Here is an 8,305-nt window from a genome sequence, read left to right as displayed (position 1 = left end):
ACTCATAAGGTTCAACATCATTAAACTTAGTTCACTTTCCATATTATCATACATTTATATAATCTTATATGTCCTATCATTAACCTATAAACGTACTCATATACTCATATAACTATTATCCTTTCTCCGGTAATCATATAGATCACATTTTATAACGTACACTATGTATATATAATAACTTATCTCATATCATATAACTTATGGTTTATACTTTTATATTCACATAAATTCTGTAAAATATTATAACCTATAAACATATATCACTTATGCATGTATTCATGTACACATTTTCATTTAGTCTATATATATATATATATATATATATATAACTCCATGTTTTACATAATTACTTATCTACCATCGTTTATTTACTAATTTCATATATTTACCTAGTTCAATTTCACATAGCTTATCACATATACAAGTCTTCTAATAAAATTATCATCAAAAGCTCATTTAATATCTCTCTATGGCTTCATAGATTTTTACTATATATCTTATCCATTATAAATTCATTTAAGCCTATAAATCTTTCCCATATAATTTATCTTACATGTTTATATAGTCACTTCCTCTTGTTATCACATAAGTTATTGGTATTTTACATAGTTCGTGATCCTATAATTTATATCTCATGTTCATATAACTCATATAACATTTTCCTATAATACATAAATCATTTCCATATAACACATATCATATAAATTAATACCACATAACATGTAATACAAACTAAGCATATTCACGTAATATCAAACATAATCATACTTCTAATCATACAATCATATATTCAACATATTTGAAACATACTTGTCGCAAGTCCAATTTCCATATACAATACGTATATTCTAATAATACGCACTCACCTGGCCTCACTAGTCAATACCGTTCTGTTATCTTTTCTTTGATCAATCTTACTTGCCAAGTTCCAGAACTTGTTTAGGCTTTGTATCTACATAGTAATATATTGATACTTATCAGTATACTAATTAATATATTCTAAACTATCATTTCTTAGGCAAAAAGAAAAGCTATTTTCATCTCTTAATAAACGTATGCATCGATGCACTACACCGTGTATCGATGCATCCCTTGACGGGTGCATCGATGCACTATCTATGCATCGGTACATAAATCCCATTCGATGTTTGTATTTTAAGGGGGTGCATCGATGCACTACTTGTGCATCGATACACTGATGGCATTCGATATTTCTTCTTTAAAGAGTGCATCGGTACACATTGAATGTGCATCGATACACTTTGCCCAGAATTTGTATTTTACGCTAGAAAATCATCAACTTTTCATTCAATTCTTCTATTTTAAGCCCCTATCATGTCATTAAACTCAACTACCATTACTTAAACCAACTTGTATTCATATAAACTATCTCTATCTTCCATATCTCATCATGATTCTTAATTTGAAGAATCGTACTAAACTTTCAACTTTGTTATTAATCCTTTCTAACTTCATAAATCTCTTATTCTTAGTGATGACAAGTCAAATTCCTTCTCAAATTTCACTTATTAACTCTTTTGCAGAAATTCATCTAAAAACTCATTTTCTTTAATATTTTCTATATCTTTCATCTTGTTGTTTTAGAACAAATTAAGCTTTCTTTAAGCTTAATTATCATCTAATGATCATAACCCAACCTTAAAATCAACAATTAATCAACAAGCAAAGAAACTCACCTTTGAGCTTGGAGATACGGGAGGAGGAAGAAGAAGAAAAAAAACTCTGGAGAATTCTCTCCTTTCCCACTGGTTCCCTTATCTTATAAAAGGAATATAAAAATCTTCCTTGTCAAATGACCATTCTGCCCTTTAATTCCTTTATTAATACTAACAACTTCTAGGAAATATTTCCATATAAATAATTGAACTATTCAATTATTCTACTTTAATCACCAAATTTTGAAACATTTCAATTTGGTCACTAACCCGGTATTGAGGATGTTACACAGACGATCACCTGAATTAGATGTGCCATGATGCATTTTTGGAGATTTCCTAGTATATAAGCTCGTAGCAAAAATACATGGCACTTTTTTTAGAAAAATTGATCACTTTTTGAGTGTCCATCTGATTATGATACCTTATAGAAAAAAACCCTTAAACTATTATACCAGAATATAAAAGAAGAAAGCATTTGGTAACAGTTCTATTGACCAAGTTGAGGACATGAATTGCTGAAAAATGGCTCGAACATAAAGCCATTCGAATTTTGGCGCTAAGGATAAGCCATGAAATACTCATGTTGGGGCATTTATAAATCTAGATCACATTGAGATAACAAGAATTATATCAATAAGACATTGAAGATGAGTTTTGCTACTTGAAATGATAGGGGTAGAATATGATGACGAGAAGAGCTTACCTCAAAAAGTTAATCATCCATGCTTCGGTTGATAGAAGGGTCCTAAAGAAACATTTTTTATGGAGCCATTGAGTCAGGGACAAACAGAGCATCTGACCATATGCCTGGCCGTAATAAGAATTCAAGAGAATATTTCCTATAAGACTTTATTGAAGAAACCAAAAGATTGAAGATGAGAAAAATGTGATTGCACAAGATGAATAATTTATTCTCCAAAAGATGCAAGCATGAAATATCGAATTGCCACACTGATATTGTGATCGGCTCTATTCATTAGTAATCAAGTGAAAGAAGATTGAGTTCTCCACTTTGAAGCCAGAAGAAGATTAATGATCAACATTTCTGCACATGAGAAATTTATGCATTACATTTAGATTGATATGATTGAATTCATATTTTCATATATAGATGCATAATCATTACAAATCTTCTAAAGAAAGAATAGAAATAAAAGAAAATCAAAATTCAAGTTTCAAATTGGGGGAATTACATTCAAAGTGGAAGAACCTCAAGAATCAAGGATCCCAATCTACATAACCATCATTACTTTGAAATATGACATGTTTCCCAACTGATATGATGTTTTTTATGATATTTTTGAAAAATGAGAGTGATTTTCAAAGTTTCTTATTTAATCTTTTTTGAAAATTGAGATTTTTGAAAAGTAAAGAAGTGATTTCCGAAGTTTCTTACATAGTAAAATGTTTCCAAAATTAGTAAGTCATTCGGGCAATTAGTATGTCTTTCAAGCACGATGATCAAATTCTTCGGGTCATCTGTAAGTCTTTCGAGCAGGGTGATAAGTCCCATTAAACTCAAATCCCATTAAACTCAATCTAGTTTGAGCCCACATGTCGATTTGTGAGTAGGTTAGGGGTTCTCAAACACTATCGCCATCAAGCTATAACCGTCCCAATTTTAGATTCTCAACGTCAACAACCCAAGCTTCTCCATAAAATTCTGAGAGCCTCTAGAATGTTCCATCAGCTATGTTGAATGCCTCTATTTTCACGTCACCATTGTCGTGGTCCCCATTTGATCGTCCGTATACTTCTAGAAGACCAGTGAGCTTGATGGCGATAACACCAAAATATCACCCTGTAGAACTTTAATTACATGTCAGACACTCTTTCATCTTTATTTATTGATCTAACACCCTTTGCAGGAAGGCGCAACCCATGCCCCGAGCCTTGTAAAACGTGTAAAACAATGGGTGCTAAGTTTGTAAATATTTTTAAAATGATGCCTAATATGTAATTAATTTTTATTAGGGTGATATTTTTGTAAAAACATCAACTTTATTTATTTATTTTTTATATGATATTCTTTTTTAACAACAATTAATAATGTTTATTGACTTTTAAAATTAATTGTTTAAAAATATAAAAATAAATTTTTAATTACAATTGAGAGATTAAATGAATTAATATTCACTTTTTAAAAAATCAATAAAAATGCAATAAAAAATAATTAAAAGTGAATAAAATTCAATAAAACATAATGTAAAGCTAAAAAATATCACCTCTTTATTTAAAATATTCTTTCTAATATTAATTTTTTAAAAATATAAAATAAATATTAAATTCTAATTTTATTAAAAATGAATAAACATTATTAACTGTTGTTAAAAATAATAATTAATGAATAATAATTCATTTGATACCTCAATTGTGGTTATAAGGAGTTTGTTATGATAGTCTGATCCCCATCGGTGGTGGTCGAAGAGAAAAGGGAAGCTGATATATGACTTTTAGGTCCATGTCATAATTCTAATTTTTCATGCTTAATTTCCATTTACTTTGATTTAGTCACCATGATAGAATTTGTTTGATTTAATTAAATTATGTCCATGATTAGATGCACTAGTTTTACTTTAACCCTTAGATTAATAATTTTATTAATTATCCCTAATATTAATTTTGTTTAATAAATTTATTTGGTAATTTGTAAATAATTAATTAGCCTTTCGAAATTAATTTTGTATAGTTTTAGCATATTTTTACTTGTTTAAATGCATGCTTGTTTTTTAAACTATCTTCCTTAAGTTGTAATTAGTTAAAATATTAGGATAGTTCCTCTAGATTCAATTCTCTTTAATTTAGTCCATAGTTAGATTCTTAAATTTTTAAATTTAATTTCTAGATCTAGATTTCACACACTTTAGTCCTTTAATATATGGAGCAGTTTGAATTGGCCCTCGCATGAAGATGCATGGGGGACCATTTCAATTATTCAACTTAATAAGTGGTTAAAATAAATTAGGATTAATATTAGAGCCTCCAATTTAGGTTTAATATCACTTTAGTCCTTTAACTTAGGGAGTAGTTTGAATCGACTCTTGCATTAACATGCTCAAGGGACCATATTGATTATTCGACACAATAATTGGTTAAAACAAATTAAGGTTTATAGTAGAGCCTCCATCTTTTAGGTTTAGTCCTTTAGGTTCTTTAATTTTCATAATTTGACACTTTAAGTTAAAGATTGCTTTAATTAACCCACCTAGTATAATAAGATTTTTAAATGGTTGTTTGATTGCACCTTGATTTTAAAATAATAAGGCAATGCTCATTTTATCAAGGAATTAAGAGTGTATCCTCCACGTTACGCTTAAGAGGTGACCACTGGTAATTCTCGAAGTAAATCGACATCCTTTTCAAAATCTCATATAATGATTTCTCAAACTTTAAGGCAATGTTCATTTACTTAGATCAATAACGAAGCTTTTGCGTTACATGCTCGAGGGTGGTTGTTATTGGTCTTAGTAAACCGACATCATTTCCCAAACTTAGCATCCTTAATGATTTTAAATTAAATAAAACCTCAAACTCAAAATTTCATCTATCCACGCCTATCAAGGATTTTTGGGGAAATCGTGGCCAAAGTCCCTTCATCTTTTCTGTGAATTCATTTTGGTCCTTTTTATTTAGTTTTTATATTCGATTATTATGTTTTATTTTAGTTTGATCATTTTTTTATTTTAATTTTTAAATATTTAATTAATATTTAATTTTTAATAACAATATATTATTTTTTATTTTCAGGTTTCTTTGGATTAAGAAGTACCATTTGGTTATTTATTTTACTTTAGTCTTTAACTTTGTACTTTATTTTATTTATGACGTTTAACTTTAATTTTTTTTCTTTTTTTACAATTTGATCCTTAGACTATCTTTAATGATTTACAGGTTACGTATGTTCTACTTTGGCCCTCCTTATTTTATTTAATTTTTATTTACATTTTAAATTTTTATATATATAGATTTTGTTAACAATCTTTTTATTGCCGTTTTTTCCAGGTTTTTTATGTTAAGACTATATAGTTTTCCTTATTTTAGTTTTATTTTTTTTCATTATTTCCTCTATTTATTCCTTTTCAAAATTTTATTTTTAATTTAAGTTTCCATTTTATTTTCTTAATTTCCTTTACTTCGTTGTTGCTTAGATTTGCTTCAAACTCATTATATTTTCCAATGTACTTTAATTTTTTTCCGTTTTTATTAGAGCCTTTAATCATGCCTTTAATTTCATCTAGTTGCTCCTTTTGTTTACTCATTCTATTCATTTTGTTTATAAATTAATCTATTATTTTTTATGTTATCTTATTTATTATTTCTTACTAACCATTTATTTTCTGAATCTTTTTAGGGATTTTATGGTAGGTGAGTTAATTCTATATTCATTTATTTTTTATTAGACTATCACATTTTAGTATAGTATTTTATATATTACTAATGAAATTTATTTCCATTTAAGTTATAAGCAGATTTCATTTTTAAGGTATCATTAACTAATTTTATTTGCAGATTCAATCATCTTATTATTTTTTATTCGTTTATTTTATTTATTGTTCAATTTTATTATCATCTTAGTCTAACAAATTTTATTTTTTGTTTATTTTTCTGGTTTAAAGTTATCATCCTCTACCTTTTTTATTCTATTTTTATTTTTAATTAATTTATGGGTAAAGTATAGTAATGGTCACTGAACTTTTCTAAAGCTTTTATTTAGGTCCCCCAACTTTTAAAACTTACAATACAATCCTCCAACATTTAATCTGTTTGCAATATGGTCCCCGACCGTTACACTGTCGTTAGTACGTTTGCAATATGGTCACTGAACTTTTCAGGCATTTGCATTTAGTCCCCCAACTTTTAAAACTTGAAACACAGTCCTCAATTTTATTCTAAACCCCAAATTCCAAAATAATTCAATTATATTTTAAACCCTAAATTCTAAAATACTTTAATTTAGGGTTTAGAATGTAATTAAAGTATTTTGAAATTTGGGGTTTAGAATGTAATTAAAATACGAGGTGAAATTGGTTATGAGTATCGACATAGTGAAATCGCCAGACTCAATCCAAGAGACTGTTGGTACTAGTTTACTGGGAATTGTATTGATCCGACCTGTGGTTTTCGGCGTCATGTGAGCTCTTATTCTTTTTAATAAGTTCATATTGATTATGGGACTGATATATCGTGAACAAATTGGATTTTTTTACATGTTTTGGAAATTTTACAATTGAATATGTATTGAATTATAGCTTTAGAAGACAATTCTACATGCATTCAACTCGAAAGGCATCATGACAGGGTAGTATATTTAGAGCAACTACTTGATATGTTGCCCGATCATTGCACATTTTCACCTTCATTTATGATATATATATGTTTGTTGCAGGGTCCTCTATATTTTACAATGTCTTTTATTGCTGACATGCCATGAATTTATAAGAATTATGGGGTCTTATTGTTTTAGTTCCGCTATCTGCTTTAGATTCTCATCATGTTTGGCTATTGAGGAACATTAAACATGGAGCATTGGAAGCAATTATATGTTAAAAAGGTAGGTCATCAATGCCTTTGCAACTGATAATGTTGTATTTGGCATCTAATGTCTATTTTAAACAACCCTTTTGACGCCTTAGCTTTTGGAGTGACTATGGCCGAACCTCTTTCCCTTTATTTATTAAGTCCTCCTTTTGAATGAGTTATTAATTGATATTCTTGGTTTATTTTAGTTATTGCTTGCCTGTATGTTGTAGTCCTATGAACTAAAACTCTTTATTATTTTCGTAGTCATTGGATGTGCATGCTAAAGTTCCATCCAAACCTATTGGATTGTCATACCAAAGCTACGAACAAGACAAATTGATCTTGTTACTTTTACTTCAACGGTTTATGCAATAAATGCGATAGATGCACTTTTCATGTTCAAATTGCAGCAGTCGTTAGATGTGCATGTATCAAACCTCAAATTTATATTGAAGTAAACACTATCAAGTAGCAAATTCATGTTCAAAATTCCAAAACACTTAAATTACATTCTAAACTCCAAATTTCAAAATACTTTAATTACATTCTAAACCCTAAATTAAAGTATTTTAGAATTTAGGGTATAACATATAATTGAATTATTTTGGAATTTGGGGTATAACATATTGCAAATGTACTAATGGTAGTGTAACGGTCGGGGACCATATTGCAAACAGATTAAATGTTGGAGGACTGTATTGCAAGTTTTAAAAGTTGGAGGAACTAAATGAAAGCTTTAGAAAAGTTCAATGACCATTACTATACTTTACCCTTAATTTATTTAACTTATTACTTTCACTTATATTTTTTTTAATCTTTTTAGAAGTTCCGGGGTGGGTTAGTTCTGTCACTCATTTATGTTATATCATTTTTTGTCGTAAATGAATTTTATTTTCTTTCTAAAGAAGCAAATCTTATTTTTTTTATTTTTAAAGTGTTCATTTATTAAACTAAAGTTTGAATTCATTTTTAAGACAACAATAAAATCAATTAGGTATCGAAAAGGCGTTGTAGGGTGTTAATCCTTTCTCACATGTAAGTGATTCCCGAATTCGTTTCTCTAGTTAGTAGACTTTAAATTTTTTATTTATTTCATTAAATTAACA

This window comes from Hibiscus syriacus, unplaced genomic scaffold (assembly GCF_006381635.1).
Source record: "Hibiscus syriacus cultivar Baekdansim isolate YM2019G1 unplaced genomic scaffold, ASM638163v2 tig00111847_pilon, whole genome shotgun sequence".
NCBI classification, from domain to species: Eukaryota; Viridiplantae; Streptophyta; class Magnoliopsida; order Malvales; family Malvaceae; genus Hibiscus; species Hibiscus syriacus.
Note: the sequence above shows the minus strand (reverse complement) of the source record.